This window comes from Simochromis diagramma, unplaced genomic scaffold, assembly GCF_900408965.1.
Source record: "Simochromis diagramma unplaced genomic scaffold, fSimDia1.1 OVJJ01000612.1, whole genome shotgun sequence".
Taxonomy (NCBI): Eukaryota; Metazoa; Chordata; class Actinopteri; order Cichliformes; family Cichlidae; genus Simochromis; species Simochromis diagramma.
The window spans coordinates 438,010-455,416 of NW_024387419.1; the positions used below are offsets into that span (position 1 = coordinate 438,010).

General features: G+C 39.2%; 2 long non-coding RNA genes across 2 annotated transcripts; one reads left to right on the forward strand and one right to left on the reverse strand.

Annotated features, from left to right (window-relative positions):
• Positions 1-3,417: 3,417 nt before the first annotated feature.
• On the forward strand, positions 3,418-16,369 carry LOC120721920. Its single transcript, XR_005693295.1, has 4 exons — positions 3,418-3,427; positions 9,114-9,116; positions 15,453-15,634; positions 15,723-16,369. It is a non-coding gene; the product is annotated as an uncharacterized LOC120721920 (long non-coding RNA).
• LOC120721919 lies at positions 8,735-9,427 on the reverse strand. Its single transcript, XR_005693294.1, has 2 exons — positions 8,975-9,427; positions 8,735-8,895 (listed from the first exon to the last, which is right to left on the reverse strand). It is a non-coding gene; the product is annotated as an uncharacterized LOC120721919 (long non-coding RNA).
• Positions 16,370-17,407: the final 1,038 nt, after the last annotated feature.

Below are 17,407 nucleotides of genomic sequence, written 5' to 3' on the forward strand. Positions count from 1 at the left end.
ACTACAGGCTTCATTATGAAGTACAAAAGTGACACAGACTTCCCTAAATTTCTACATTACCATTGCATAATTCACCAGCAGGCAATAAATGCAAAAGGTGACTAGTTCTACTCATGTGATGACTCCTGCATGAAGATTATAAATAACGTCTGTTTATGAGTCTCAGGTCATAAACAGACCCGGGCAAGGGTTTTAGAACAGGTTTTGTGACTTTGATCAACTCAAACCACTTGTGTAATTCATTTGAGATCCTTTCATCCAAGTGGACATAACATGAATTGCTGAGCAGCTAAGTGCAATGTTTAACTTGCATGCTGGACAGGAAGAGATTGTTGCATGCTGATGGTCTTTAAGTTAGGACTTCAGACTTCCAGTCTGTACAAAGGTGTATGCCCAGCAGCAATGAAAGTTGCTTGGCTTTTTGGTTCAGCTTATCTTTGTGAATCATGCTTTTCTGACATGAACTTCATGTAGAACAAACACAGAACACATCTTACTGATGTGATGTATATATGTATGCGCGAGTGTTAAACTCAAGTATTCTACAAAAAATTAAGAAATACATCAAAAAATCTTAAGATCCAATGATTCGTTTAAAATGCAATAGATTTGGTGACTAGTACATATTTTACAAGAATAATTTGAAAATGTTTTGTTTTAAATATTATATAACTACTAATTTGCACAAAAATGGCACAGAGTTCATGATTTTCTCAAAATGTTTAGAAGGTACTCGAAATTTATTTCTTTAATGTCATTATGTTGCTAGAACTTAACAAAGAGACTCTTAAGAACTTGGGGTGTCGTCTGGGCCATTTGACTAATGCTCAGGTGGCTGAACTTGAAGACCTTATCTCAAGTATTCAGGTTTGTTTGGTTATGTGCCTTCTCGTACAGACTGGGCGGGGCATGATATCGATGTAAGAGAGACACAGGCTATTTGCAGAGAGTTAGGGCACTGTTTATCGTTTGACAGGGCAACTGTGACTTACCTGGGTCGAGTGGTTGGGCAAGGGTGTGTCGCTCTGGTACAGGCTAAAGTGATGGCAGTTGAGCATTTTCCGCGACCTTTCTGAGGGTGCTTTCTGCTGGTAACAAAGTATCTACACGCTGTATACAGTTAAATGGATTCCTTGCTAAGTTGCCTGTTATGTGTAGTTCCCACCCTGGTTGATCCCTTGGACTTAAGTTTTTAGATGGAAATATAGTGGCTAGTCACCTTCTCAGCCCCTCTTTAGCATTCAAAGTCCTGATACATTTTGTGCTTGAAAGGCTTTCAGAATTATTCAGAATCAGCATACTTTATTAATCCCTGAGGAAATTATGTGGGTTACAGTCTGTTTCTGTTACAGTAAAATAACAGAAACAAACTAGACTATTTAACAATACAATATGTTACAGATTGAAGAAATAGCACAATGTGTACAAATCACTCAATAATAAATATCAAGGATTGACAGAGGTGATAATAAATAAATATCAAGTATATTGACAGCAACATTATTGAGTAGAAAAGCGCGTGTGCAAAAAGGGTGTATTTATGAAACTCATTACATTGAAAAAAAATTGTTCAGTCTGCAGCCCCCCCCTCCCTGGACACAAGCATTTCACTGTATGCTGTACTTATATGACTGTGTATGTGACGAATAAAATGTCCATTTGAATTTGAACTTGATGAACATGCTATCGTATAAACAGTGTGTTTTGAATGAAGAGATGAGAAAATCCAGAGGAAAAATGAACTGTTTAAAAGTGTCCAGAGTTTGAAATGTAAAACATTTATTCTGTAAAAAAATAATTTTCACTTTCTATTGAGCTTCTCTGAAACATTACTTTTCCTGGAGACATCAGGTCAGTATCAGGTTAAAAAAAACAGGTCTAACAACAATTGCAACATTCCTCCTACTGTTTGTTTTCAGTTTCACCACAGTTTGTTTGGAACATTCACACAAAAAACACAGATACATTTTTCTACTAGGAAAAATGAACAAGAAATGTCAAGAAGTCCTTCTAGCTACCTCTGACTGGTATCAACTGTCATGGTCGGCTGTGTAGCAGGCAGGAGTGGTGGACCCAAAATGCAGGATTCTCAGGACACGAGGTTTAAACAGAAAAATGCAGCTTTATTGCTGGAGCAGAACATCAAGATAAAATAAAACTCACAAAAGCAAACAAAACTCTAAAAAGAGATGCAGGAGGACTGGAAATCCTAAACACGCAGCAAGTGAGGGTGAACAGACGTTAACGATGCAACACAGAGTAGGGGAAGACACAGACACTAAATACAAGAGGTGAACGGAGCAAAGAGGAAACAGCTGGGAGACACGGCTGACGTTGATTACACTGACGAGACAGGGAGAGCACAAAGCTGAAAGCACTGACAAAGGACACAGACCTACAAAAATAAAACAGGAAGCACACGCCAGACAGAGACAGACTCGTAAACAGGCATAATGACGTCATGGACAAACAGAGGAACATACGGGCAGAGAAGACTAAGCACAGGCAACCAAAACCAAACATAAGGGCAAGATAACAAAACCTGAACCAGAAATAATCATCATCGTCATTAACATCATCATCAGATAACTAAAGAATCAGAATATAATTGTAATCAAAACAGTATCACCAGAGAATAACTAATCCATAATGCAAAAACAAACCAAAACATAAGAAACTCAAAATGCTGGATCGACCCGACCCAGGACCGTGACATCAACAATGAAAAAAGAGCTTCTGGACCTGCTGCTGCACTACAACAAAGCATTGCAATGAAACATTGTGCCATAATAGATTACATAAAATACCTAATGTCTAAATGACTGTTGTTGTTAAGATTCACTGTAGGCCTATAGCTTTTACAATAATATAATGAGCAAGTTAACAAGAATAACATCATATATCAGTTTTAAAATAGCATTTGTCACACCCAAGAGAGTTATCTTCTTCACAGTTTGAAGATTTTATTTTTAATGTTTTACTTTTTACTGTCAATTCAATCAAGATTTTTGGATTCAGTCTTACATTTTTTGCAGAGGTCACACACACACACACACGATTAAGTTTAACAGGAAGAACAACGTTTCCACTGGAAAACACTAACTTCACATTTTGAGTTGGCACTGCTGCCTCACAGCAAGAAGGTCTCGAGTTAAAAACCACTTACTGGCAGTGGTCTTTCTGTGGAGTTTGTGTGGGTGCTCCAGGTTCTCCAGCTTCCTCCCACAGTCTAAACACCAGTGCAGTTGTTATGCCAAAATCAGGAACGCGTTAATTGTTACTGGGATTTAGATAGGGTCATTATTCGTTACTTCTGGCTATCGCGGAGCTTCCACAGATTCAGTAAGATTAGCAAGTGGTGGAGGCCAGCAGGTGGATGATGGAAAGTGGAGGCAGGAGGAGAGACCTGAGGCGGCCGCCCTTCCGAGTGTCAGGTGAACTGAACTTCAGGTAAGAAGTTATGACCTGCAGTCTATCTGGGTCAGATATAAACCAAGTTTAGGTGGAGTTTATTTTTGTTATGCTGACTTTTTCGTACTGGGTACTAGCTAGCATGACGGGGTTTCTATACACCTGGGTGGGTGCTATGATGTTACTGATGTTGAACTTTATTTTGTTCATAAGGTTAGTTAGTAGAGTTGCCAACCGTCCTGTAAAAAATGGAATCGCCTCGTATTCAGAGAAAATATTACGCGTTTCGTATTGAGGTGAAAAGGAACAGTTTGTCCCGTACTTCAGCTACAATGAAAAAGGCACAAAGCTGGAGTTATTCTGCGTCTTTGCTGCACAGCTGCCTCTTCTTCTCTCATTCTCTCCCCTCCCTCTCCTGTTGCTACTTCAATCATGAAACTGATCAATGATCAGCTGATCGGCTTATCTGTCGCAAGTCCGGTCTCTCTTGTTTGTTTATCGCCCACTTTGCACCAGAAAGAAGAAACCAGCAGAGGTCGCGTTAAACAACAGCAGCATGATTAAGCTTGGTCAGCTGGTGTTAGAATTTATTTAATATTAATTTCTAGTATCAGCTGATGTTTCCTGGAACCACAGCCATAAAAGCTGCGGGTCATGATTAGAGATGGACCGATCTGATATTACGTATCAGTATCGGTCCGATACTGATGTAAATTACTGGATCGGATATCGGAGAGAAATAAAAACATTTAATCCGATCCATTAAATATCAAAAAAGCACCTCACAAAACTTGCGACATGGTGTAACTCGACTCATAACCGTGGTCACGTGATAGAGCGGCTGTGTGTATTTGTAGCCTCGCTACCAAAACAGCATTTCATCTCTGAGGAAGTTATCCCAGAGAGAAGTAAAGCAAGTGTGTAAGTTCATCTCTGAATGTTTGTAAAGCATTGCCACGTTAAGCTTAACAACCAATATATGGAGCGACTGCCTCTCTCTCTCCCTCCCTCTCCTGATGCTACTTCAATCGTGAAACTGATCAATGATCAGCTGATCGGCTTTTCTGTCGCGAGTCCGTCTCTCTTGTTTGTTTTTCGCCCACTTTGCACCAGAAAGAGGAAACCAGCGGCTGAACAACAGCAGCACGTTTAATCTTGATGAGCTGTTGTTAGAATTTATTTAATATTACTTTCTACACCAGGATCTTTTTCTACATAGCTGACGGCTGGTAACTGTGCAGGGGCGGATCTAGCAAAGTTTAGCCAGGGGGGCCGATAGGGCATTAACAGGGAAAAGGGGACACAAAGACATACTTTTCTTTCTTATTCTCATTTAAAATGTCGAGCTTTTAATAAATAATTATCTGAATCTTACACCCAAAGTTTTAATCTTATGTAAAATATATAGAAGTCCATTACTGTATATATTAACTGTTAAGTCTAATATACCCTAGTAAGTAGAGCAGGGCGATATGGCCAAAAATATTTATCACGATATATATTTGAAAATTTGCGATAACGATATAACTGACGATATAATTGATGCGAGACAAAATACAACTCCACAACATTACTAGCGCAAAAAGACAACCTTCCATTTATTTCCACTTAAACAAGAAGCTGGTTTTTATGTACATTAAAGCTTTATAAAAATGTAACAGTGCAAATGCAAATTCCTTTAGTTTAACCAAAAGGCATTTCCAGTAGAAATGGGCTGACATATCCTGAGCATAACCATGTATAATATCCACTGAAATTAAAAAGAGGTGCTTTGCAACATTAAACGGCAGTGTGCAGTACATATTTTTCGGACCATAAGGTGCACAGGATTATAAGGCACATTAAGCAAAACAAAGCAGTCAGATAAATCAAACTTTATTAAACTCATTCTTCTTGCTTCCTCCACTTCTGTACCATTGTTTCATTAATGTTGAATTCTCTGGCAGCTGCTCTATTCCCATGTTGTTGCAGTATATTAATGACTAACCTCGTATTGTGGATGGATTATCTCAGTTGTTCTCCTGACTGAAGTTTGGTCCGTTTATAGCATCCTGCCATGCGATTGCATTTGTCTCTAACTATCAGGAACCTTAACGTTAACTTTTATTAGTGGAAATGTGTTAGTGTTCGTCCTCCAGCTTCACTGTTTATATTATGCTAACATAGCTGTGTCGCTAGCGATCAGGTAGCACATCATTATATACCAGCTAGCCCAACTTCAGTAACCCTACAAACGTCACTGCTGTTTAGTTTCCTGTCTTCATTTATGTTGGAAGTGATAGCAGGGCTGTACGTTTGAATTTTTTCAGAAATCTCTCAGTCATTAACTTGGTGAATGATATTTTTAAACTTAATCTTTCTAAATCTCCAGCTGTATGTGTCCTGGGCCTGTTACCTGACAATAATATCCTTTCAAAAAAACAGAGACTGTGGATGCGTCTGGCTTTCATAACAGGATGCAGGATAATACTGAGGCACTGGAAGTCATCCAGCCCCTGTTCTCTCAGGGAATGGACTGAACAAATGTCTAAGATGGCATCATATGAACGGGTTATATATAGAATTAAGGGGAGAGAAGATATTTTTGAGCAGGTCTGGGGTCCTTTTTTGTTGTACATCGACAATGTCTCCTAGATATTGTGATAAATGTTCTTTTGGGGGGGGGGGTCATGTGTCGTTGGTATTTTTGCTGTTGTCTTTTTTTTTTTTTTTTTTTTACCTTGAAAGTCAGTAGAGGGAAGAAATTGTCTAATGTCATCAGTGGTCAAGGTTATGTTTTGTTTTTAGGCACCCGGGTGTTTTGCCCCCATTGCTTTTGTTTTTGCTGATGTTTCCCAGAAGGCGGTATATCATTTTGTTTCTCCTGGTGTTTTTTTTTTTGTTTGTTTTGTTTTGTTTGTTTGTTTGTTTTGTCTGTTTGTCTTAGTTATTGTTAGTCCTTATTTGTTGGTTGTTGTTAAAAAACGGACAGATAACTGACAGTATGATTATTCTAGTTGTATATTTGTTAATGTTTCTGTCCATCCAAAATATCAATAAAAAAAATAGCTGACAATAAAAAAGCTGACATACAATTAAGGTAGAGTCTGGACACTGTATGTACATACGTGGTCTAACTATCTGAGTAGCATTTATGGCTTTGTAAAAGCCTGTGGGAAAGTGAACAGTTGACATATAGCTCAGCTGAGTTCTTATAAGAGAACCTCTGGCTAACTTTTGCACTGTGCAATTACCATATTTTCCTATAGCATATAAACAATGACTATCCATTTCAACAAAGTGTGAGACAGCAAAAATACTTCCATTTTTTAAAAGCACCACATAATTGTTTCTTTGTTTTGTTTTGCTGTACGTGTAACCGTGAACAATGTCTCCATTCATAGAAATTCTCTTGTAGTAACTCACCACAGAGTTTGTGGGAACCTCTCTAACTGGGTGGAGAGCAGCTTGATCTCTCAGAGATATTTGTCTTATATTTGGTGAAACAAGGGCAGTCACCTGAGTAAACTTTTCATGCTTCTTGAGATGCTGGGTTCCTTGTCTCATTTCATTGCAGAACTGTTTAACTTCTGCAGCTGCATTTGTTAAAAACTGCTTAGCTAAACGAGGAAAGGCACGGGAGACTGCCACTCGTTTGCATATTTGTTGTGGTACAGCTTGACTACTTTTTATTTGTTTCAAGAGGTACCCATTGAAACTTTCAAACATAAAGGCTGAGTGAGCCCATAAAGGACCCCATTGCACAACACTTTTACTCAAATGCAACAATGAATGAACATTGAATGTCATGTGCTGTTTTCCATACAGAGATTGTACACCTCCAACAAAGTACACTAATGCGTCGTGTGCGTGGCTTATCAGTTCAGTATTTAATTCGGACCCCAAGAGAATGCTTATCCCTTCTACCAGTAATGCCCAATGACAGTGATACTTCTGTGGAAGTATGCCTTTCAGAACTGGCAAGCTATAGTACAAAAGCCAATGCTGCCACTCATGAGCTTTCCAGAATTTGCGTTCAATTAAAGATCTTGGAACTCGAGCGACGATACCTGGAGGTTTAATAGCCAAGAGGTGTTTGTCTATGCTTGCTGTTTGTACACCAATGTACCATGGCTCAGAAGTGTTTTTAGAATCCATCCATAAAGATGCCATGTATCTGCACACACCAAGCAGTACACAGTGCATGTAGTCAGGGACCATTCCATTGATAAGATCAAACAATGGCAAATCTGCAAGAGGAGATGAGCCCTTTATCCCCAAAATAGTCTTCCCTTGTCTTTCAGCTATTTGTCCTATTTCTACTGTGGTTTTATGATTTCTGTCACTTGGCTTTTCATCAGGACATGCGTAAACCCTTGTTTTTCCATTCCCTTTCCTTGTTTGCATCCCAGGATGAAGGCAAACTCCACAGCCATATTCACCATTAAATTGCTTGAAATTCTGTAACAATGGTCTTGCTACAGCATCACACACACAGCACAATGTGTGTACTTTCATGTGTCTCCGTGCCTGATTGTTAGGATCTTGCCACTCAAAACCAACTTGAGAAAGATTTGCACACTCCTCGACAAATGGTTTAAAGAAGCAGGACATGTCTGGCTTTTTGGATCCAAACCATAAAGCACATAGAAGTACATGTTTGTCTCTACTCTCCGGTGGTATCTCATTAATGCAACACAATATTGGCCAAATACTAAATTTGGAAGACTGAAAAACTGGTACACCATCACAATTAAAAGTGAGGGACAGAAAATCATCTTTACTGGTAGACTTTAAGGTCTGATACAAGCTGCCATCACATATGTCCTTTATTACATGGCTACCACTGGGATCACCTCTGAAACATAGATCATGCACATTGTGGTTCTCAAGAATGTCTTTTAGCTGATCTTTTAATAGTATACTAATAAAAAAGTTACCTTCCTCTAAACTGGCTTTCACTGTTGTGAATGAAGAACATGACACACAATTAAGTGTTTCCTCCAAAGATTGTGAAGACCCAATGTACTTAGTACAAACTCTACAGTAATGATGTCGTTTAAACTGGTTTGTAATATCAGCGAAGGGTTTCTCCAGAAAATACCTGCTTGATGGAACTACAGTAGTCCCAGCAGAATGTAACTTGAGCAGTTTCAGCAAGTCCTCCATTAATACACCTGTAGTGTTGTGTCTCAAAGCAAAGGAGAGGATTGAGATGATGCTTTGATTTTCTGTTAGTCCACTGGAGCAGTTCACATCAACTCCTGCTTCAGGGACGTTCTCCTGAATGGTTGAAAAAGAATTGTGTTATATTTGAGCAGGTTTCACTTGTTTTCATATGTAGCCTTGTTTTTTTTTTTTTGCAAAACTGCATTTACAACATAAACAGCAGTCATAGCGACGTTTGTCATAGTTAAAAATGCAATTAACCGCAAGTCTTACCTGCACCATTGTGACCATTTCTATTCTTTCCTCCTGTCTTTGGGTGGCATCTTCATTGTTTCCCTGAGAAGTATTCAAATTAACTACTCTTTAAAGAAAAGAGAGCCATAGAAAGGGAACACATCTTGCATTTGTTTCTTACCAGTGACACCGTTTGTGGTTCTGGTATCTGCTCATCTCTTTGGGCAGCATCTTCACTTTCCTGTGAGGAATACAACCCAAGTATTGAATATATATATGAATTAAATATCCGAATGATATATTCCAGAACAAGTAGTGAGTCTGTCACTGACATATTTAAACAGCTTAATGGTGAGCTGTACTTTTCACTTTTACAATGTGATGGAGTAGCGTAGAAGAGACATAAGAATGAAAGTAATGCTTTATTGTGGCCTTTTTTCTGTATGTTGCTTTTAAAAGGAGAGAGAAAGAGAGGGAGAGAGAGACTATAATAATGTATTTTTATTTACCATTGGAACTGTGAAAGTTCCTTCTCTCTGGCTGTCATCTTCACCATTGTCCTTGAAATGATACAAATGAACAACTTGTTTAAGATACATTTTTCACAGCTCCGCTGAAAACAGTCGGGATGAAATTTCCATGTTGTTATTATTGTGATTGTTATTATTCTTAATGTTTTTATTGACCTTTAAATAAACACAATGAAAGAGGTTGTCTTCTAAGTAAAAAACGACATTTTTTTTATTATATTTATCATCTCACAATTACTTAAGTAGCACTTCAGATTACTTTCAATGCAGAAACATTATGAATATAGTCTAGATTCTCAAATACTTTGCATTTTCTTATCATAACTAACCTAAACAGAATTTATCAGTCATTTGGCAAACACAATAAATTATGTTGCATAACTTATCATTGAAAATAAATATCTATGTAAGTGTATGGAATTATTAGTTTGTTAACCTACTTAGTACACTAGTGATGGGATTTCCGGCTCTTTTTAGAGAACCGGCTCTTTCGGTTCGGCTCACTGAAAAGAGCCGGCTCTTTCGGCTCCGAACCGGCTCTTCAGGTTGTTTTGTTGCTTTAATTAATTTATTATTAACAATAATATAAAATTATGCACAAAAGGAATTACTAACGTAAAAAAGTGGTTTTATTTATATATGTTTATATGTAAATATATGCGGTGGCCCCTAGAGACGAAAAAAGAAAAAACTTCAAAACACATTTCTAGCATGAACTGAACTTCCAAAGCAGAGCTACTAGATCACTTAAATTACACAATTGAAAGCATGTGTGTATTGTTTGTGTATTTATACACAGGCACTCATATATATTCAAATAATTTAAAAAAAAGTTCATTTACCTGTTACTACCACACACCAAATCCGGTCGTTGGTACTTGCTGGCTGTAGCCACAAGATAACAAAAGCTCAACACTGCGCCCAGCATCCTGGAGCACTTCTGTTGTCTTTTGTACGTGTTTTGAGTTTTTATGTGCTTCTGAGTTTTTACGTGCTTCGGAGTTTGTACGTGTTTTGGAGTTTGTATGTGTTTTGGAGTTTGTACATGCTTCAGAGTTCATACGTGATTTGAAGTTTGTACATGCTTCAGAGTTCGTACGTGATTTGAAGTTTGTATGTGCTTTGTCTCTAGGGGCCACCGTAAATATACTTTTATTTATTCACGCCACATAAAATGTAATAAATAAATCATATAATACAAAAATCAACTATTCACATTTCAACTTTTAACTATTTAAATTTTCAGCCTTTTCCGTTTACAAATTTAAAGTAAAAACAACACAAAACACTGCAAACCACAACACAATTAAATATAAATTATAATATGAAAACAAAAAGAACATGCATATTCTCTGTCATATGGGCCCGCATGAATAAACTTTCTGAATCCAACTGAAAATCGTTGTGGATGATTACTATACCTTTCTAATGTGACGTTGTTGCCCCTGGCTCTCTTTCTCTCTCTCTCCCTCTGGCTCTGTTCCTGTGCTACTGAGTGTAACTACCGCCCCTCCCCCCTCTACCCAGCGTAAAGCACAAGGCTCGCGTGCAGAGTGAAGCGGGGAAAAAAAGTGCGAGAGAGAGGCTGAGAGAAAGAAAGAAAGAAAAAAACCACGTGACGGCTCGCGATAAGGAACCGGCTCGCGTCGTTCACGTCAAAGAGTCGGCTCTAAGAGCCATTTCGTTCGCGAACGACCCATCACTATAGTACACACAACACAAAAATATAAGCCAAGTTATGGGTGTCAAATTAGAACTGGAATGTTCCACTTAACCAAAGTATTAAAACCCAAACACTTTGTATCAAGTGCTACTATGGTAGCTGATAAGAGATTAACGATATACATTCACTTACTTGTTGTTGTGTGTTGTGCTGTCCGATGTCAGTCAAAGCTCTGTCGATTTTTCTAAAAAAAAAAAAAAATTCTTGTAGCTTTCATAACAATGACAGAAACTGACAACTGTATTAACTTATTGGCAAAGGTGCACATACCGTTTTTTCCATCTGGTCAAAGTATGTGAAGGAACGTTTTTCCGCATCCAGTCTATTTCACTTGTGTCAGATCTATAATGTTTTCTTTTCGGCATCACTGTCTCTTAAGTTACAAAACTCAGTTGGAATGTCAGTATAGTCTATAATCTGTGAAAAACATATTCTACCGCCAAATAGAGAAAATACTGACGTAGAGCATGAACTCAAAAATTTGTTTTCAGCTGTGAGTGCCATGATTGGTTAAGTGTACGGTCAAATATGAGGATACACCAATCAAAGGCAAAGTAGGGCGGGCCATGCTGCAGCGTACAGGTGGCCAGCTTTCACCGCGAGACCTCACACGGTCCTCATCAGGTAACGGCTTCCTTACGTAATTTAACAACAAGCGGGAAATCGGTCTAATAAAGTGTGTCTTGCAAAGATGGAGACTACGGAGATGAATAAAACTAATATCAGAGGTAAGTCGCCTAAATGTTTTCGAATTTGAATGACTTAGCTTAAGCTAATAGCTTGCTAAAAGTGGTTTGATGTTTTACGGGTCACATAGAAACAAGTGACCAACGTGGAAATGCTCTCTTCAGAGAATTATGCATGCGACATAGCACTTGGCGGCATTAAAATGGTTCAAACGGTAAAAGTATGCCTATAGAAACCATGTCAAATAGAATATTTTTTGATAAGAAAAAGCCTTTATTAGCATATAGCCCGTAGCATTCTAGCTAGGAAATAGCAAATTTTTTTCCTCCCCCCTTCATTTACTACAGAACACGAGGAGAGGAAGTTTGCAGTGGTGCTGTGGAGTGAAGGGGAGGACTATGGAAAGCTTAGTGAAGTAAAAACTGTTAACATACGGGGGTATGATGACTCCAAGATGGACCAGCATGGGAATCCCATTTCCACTTACTCGGCAGTTATTGAATGGCGCCATGGGAAGAAACAGCGAGGAGGGTGGCCACACTACAGGGGCACTGTTGTTTTTGTCTCTGGTAAGTAATTGTTAATGATTTGAAATGTAGAATGTCCTTCTCTACTTGAAAGTAGTTCTGTAAAGAAAAACTGAATTCACTCTTTTTTTTTTTTTTTTTTTTTTTTGTGTCCCGTTTGGATCTTTAGCCATCAGAATTGTTGTCTTAAGGCCAAGAAAGATGCCAAGCGGATTTATTTTACCAAGTGGATCATCATGGCCTTGCCATATTGGTCCATTTGATTGACCTTTATTATAATTATGAATTTATTTTATTTTCAGTTGCTACAAACGGGACAGACATAACTGGGGGATAGGACAGGGAGAAAGAATGAAAGAAAGAGAGGGAGAGAAAGAAAACCAAAGGGGAGAAGAGACGGTGAGAAGGGGGGGAAGAAAGAAAAAACAAACAAACAAAAAAAAAAAAAACACCTGGGTCACCTGTATGGAGAAAAAAAAACAGAAGAGAAAGCAAACAACAAAGAGCAACATAATAAAAAAACACGGCACCATCACAATAAACTAGCTAGCAGTAGATATCAGTAGATACTAAATAATAAACGATATTGTGCAGCACGCAAGATAGACAGCGCACAATGTGCTTTGAGGCAGCAGCCAAGAAAGCTGTAGTCCGCGTCTGTGAATACCCGTGTGTACACCTGTGTGCATACCTGTGTGGATCAGCATGCTTGTATTCCAAAGGTTTCTCCATGTAACGATCTGCTAGGGAGTGTGGGGAGCCACAGCCCCGTCCTCCAGGGTATGAAGCAGGTATGGAGGAGATCAAAACTCCAGACATCCAGAGGCCCCCAGAACACAAGAGACCAAGGAAGACCAACAGAGGGGCAGCCGCGCCACTGTCCCAGTAAGAGCTGAGGAGAGTCCCAGATGAGGGCTCACTCAGCAGCCGCGGAGCAGAAGCCAGGGGGAGTTGCAGTGACGCGCCCGTGAGCTCCGCCGGCAGCCAGCTGTGCCTGAGTGACCGAGCCCGAGGCCGGGGGCACCCCACCTCCGAAGTGGCCCGAGCGAGCCCCAGGCTCCAGGCCCCGATAAGCGGCCGCCAAGGAGTGAGCCGGTGTGTACCCGGACGCCCACCCCCAGACACAAAGAACCACCAACGCACCGACACTTGAGGGAGTCCACCACTGGCAGGGGAAGTGTTACATTCCACTTCCCATAAACACATGGAGCAACACAACAAGAACAGAGAGAGAGGTGAAGTAGATCAGATTTTCACCATTGCTATGTGTGGTTGGAATAACAGGGAAACTAGTAGGGACAGTAGTGTTAAAAAGGGTAGGAACAGTGGGAGTAATAATGGTAGGGACAGTGGTAAATTTAAGGGGAGAGATGGTTGTAGGCAGTGGCGGAGCGGGGGGGTGGCTTCAAATTGCCACTAGGTGTGAATGTGCGAGTGAATGTGAATGTGAGTGTGAATGGTTGTCTGTCCCTGTGTGTTAGCCCTGTGACAGACTGGCGACCTGTCCAGGGTGTACCCTGCCTCTCGCCCTATGACAGCTGGGATAGGCTCCAGCGCCCCCCGCGACCCTGAAAAGGATAAGCGGAAGCGAATGGATGGATGAATCTAAATAGTGGACTTTGGTAGAATTAAAAAAATAAGTGTAGTGCAGGTCTATGATGATTTTTAGTGCTACTATCATCTAGTTCTGATTGTGGTTCTGTCTTGGTTAAATCCTAAGTAGTCCTGATTTTGAACTGTTGTAGTCCTGTTTTAATTCCGGATCAATTCTGGGTCTGGTTGAATTGGGGTTTAGTCCGCGTGTCTTGATACAGCCCCGACTTTGTTCTGCCTTGCTGCTTAATTAAAAAACTACTTTAAGGTGTCCTGCACATGTGATATATATTTTTTTCCTATATGAAGTCATTCTTTTTTAAACAAAACTCAAAACAGAGCCTAATAATCTTTCAGTCATTTCTACCCCTCCCAATCCCACATGCATACTACCCTTTAGGGCTAAGCCCCGGGTGTATCAAATGTCTGCCTCCACCTCTGGTTGTAGGTGGTGATGTTGGGCAGATAAAGTTTGAGTCACTGTCAGTTCCTGAGGAGGAGAATGTAACAAAGCCTAGTGGTGTCTCTGTGATGGTGTCACTGATCCATTTCTGGTATTGGGACAAACAAGTGTAGATTGAAGGTCCCCAACAAGTACTATAACTCGTAATTTCAAACTGGACCCAGACTGATTCTGCCTTTATCATGAGTGGTTCTCCTTGATCTACCTGTGAAAAGATATTCATAAAAACTGTGTAGACAGGTCAGTAACTTTTAGAAGAGGATGTGTCTAAGTAATATCTATCTTGCCGAAGCACTAGTCTTATCAACTTTAAACTAACTTGTTATTTTTATTTCTAAATAGCAGGCGTGAGAAAATTTCTAAAAGTTTCATTTGACATCTGAGCTATTATTCTATTACTGGGTCTATTGTGTAACTGCAAGCAAGCTACTGACAAATGTATTAAAGAGTCATTTTACTAACAAGCTGCTTCCAGTGCTGAAAGTTTAAGCCAATCACTTAGCATTCCACCCTCTCATCCAATTATCCAATTATCAGAACTGGCACTAGTGTTAACTGAACTGGAGTTTTTTTCAGTTTCTTATTTTATCCAATGCTGGATATAAGCTACTGGCTTCATTCATCCCCCGCTGTCTTGTGCTAACATTGAGGTCATGAAATGCCCTTTGCAGTCAACTGTTTAGACAATCTTTAAATCTGGGACTCTCCACCATTGGACCCTAGAACTGAAGAAGCTTCTCGGATGAGAGGTGAAACGTCTTCAAGCAACTTAAAGAAATCCAGACGCTTTTCTCTCGAAGCTCCTTAGACTACGATGACCTGGATGACTGAGAACCTTCACAGACATATCTTTAATACAATTTCTACCAGAGGGCTGTGGACAAGGCCTTAAAAAGTCCAAATGGACATCTGGACTTGTTTCTTCGCTTCCTCCTTGGTCTTTCACTGCAGACCAATCACGATCTCCTACAAGGCCTGCTGACACAAACAGGAATCAGCTCACAGATAAATAAGAAGACAGTCCATTACAGTACATTAAAGAAAGGATGAATGGCACTCTCTCTCCAGAGAAGAGCATCAATCTGCTCCACTGTTTGATTGAACTGAACAATGACACTATAGTGAAGGAGGTCCAGCATCACCTGAGTTCAGGACAACTGTCTAAAGTTGATCTTTCTCCTGCTCAGTGGTCAGCTCTGGTCTTCATCTTACTGTCATCAGAAACAGAACTGGATGACTTTGACTTGAGGAAATACTTAGCTTCAGAAGAGGCTCTTCTGCAGCTGCTGCCAGTGGTCAAAGCCTGTAAGAAAGCCCAGTAAGTATCCAGTTTGATCCTGGCAAGAGATTGCTTTAAAGCGTTTCTTTGAAGACTTTGGAGAGTTTACTAAAATGTATGTTTCTAGGCTGAGTGGCTTTAACCTCACAGAGAGAAGCTGTGAAGCTCTTTCCTCAATTCTAAGTTCCCAGTCCTCCAGACTGAGAGAGTTGGACATGAGTAACAACCACCTCTGGGATTCAGGAACCTGCTTTGTGTTCTACTTGGGAGTTCACACTGTATGCTGGAAACTCTCAGGTAAGCTGACTCTTTGCTTAAGAAAATTTGGATATTTCACAACTGTCATTATTTTATAGATTTAAGATGTTATTTGTCTTCTGGTGTAAGCTCTGAAAGAGAACAGTAGAGTAGAAGTGAAACACACACACACTTCATAAATCAGAAAAACATAACTTTGATTGTCCGTCATAGTGAAAAAGACGTTTTATTCTATTTTATTCTATTCTTTTTTTAACCTTTTTTTTTCACCCTTTAAAACTGGTCAAAGCGGGCACGCTATGTTTTGCGTAACTATTTTTAAATCCCTGTAAAACCAGAACGTAAGCTAGCGCTATAATTTTTTTTGCATATGAAACCGGAGTTGTACTTGCATCTTATGCCATCCGCTTGTCCTAGGTCACGGTTTCCTTCCACATATGGCTTTGCAAAAAATGCATAAAAAGCACTTGCAGCAACAAAAACACGATATTCCAGAAACGTGCTTTGCCGATCCGATCAGCTGTTCAAAACACTTCCTACGTTGGAACAGACATCAGCGCGAACTTTTCCGCCATTACCTGCCCGAAACCGGAAGTGACGTCATTTTCGTGGAAAATGTAGTTTTTGGGGTTTTTTTTTTGTTTTTTTACCTTCAGGGCCTTATAAGCCTATACTGGTATTTGAAGTCATGAAGTCATGTTTGACTTCATGCTTTTCTGAATAGTTTCTGGGATGCTTAGAACTTAAATTGCACTGCTGGAAATATTTTATTTTGGTGCACATGCTGTTTTTTTTTGTTTTTGCAAATTTGGATTATAATATTTATTTTCATTTTTCCTGCAGTATATAAAAATTGGTGTATCTCAGAAATAAAACTATGAAGACATGCAAAATAAATTTCCTGTTGTTAGAAACTACTTTGTGCAACTTGTTTGTATTGACAGTTTTGAGGAATAAACCTCTTAAATTTCTCTAATTAGAAATATATGTAAAAAAAACAAAAAACAAAAATGATTTTCAATTTTTTGTAGTTTATTGCACTTTTTTGCAATTTGTGTAGTTATTATAGACTTAATGCATGCATGTTATTAAAATATGTCGGCTATAGCGGTTATATTGATGTATAGCAACTTGAAATGCTCCCAAAAATGGCACTACAGCATGTAAAAATATAAAGATAACTCTGGCGGACTTGGTTCTATGGTAGGTCTTAAAGGGTTAAAATGTATGCAAATATATGTGGGCCTTAAGCCCCACCCCTCAAGTGTGCCCCCGAATGGCAAAACAGTGCCAGCAAATCGAAACTGAAAAACAGCAACACTGAAAAAACAGTGTCAGCGAAAAAACAAAAACTTTAACGGTAAAAAAAAAGATGTAAGTGTAAAAATTTGGTTGTAAGGGAGTTATTTGATTTCGTTTTTTTATTTAGCGTTTCAGTGAATCTTTTTTCACTATCATTTTGTTTGCTTTCAATACAACATTTTTCAATACATTTATTTCAGTTACAATATTATTTTTCAATGCCAGTATTTTGCCAGTATTTAAGTTGGCATC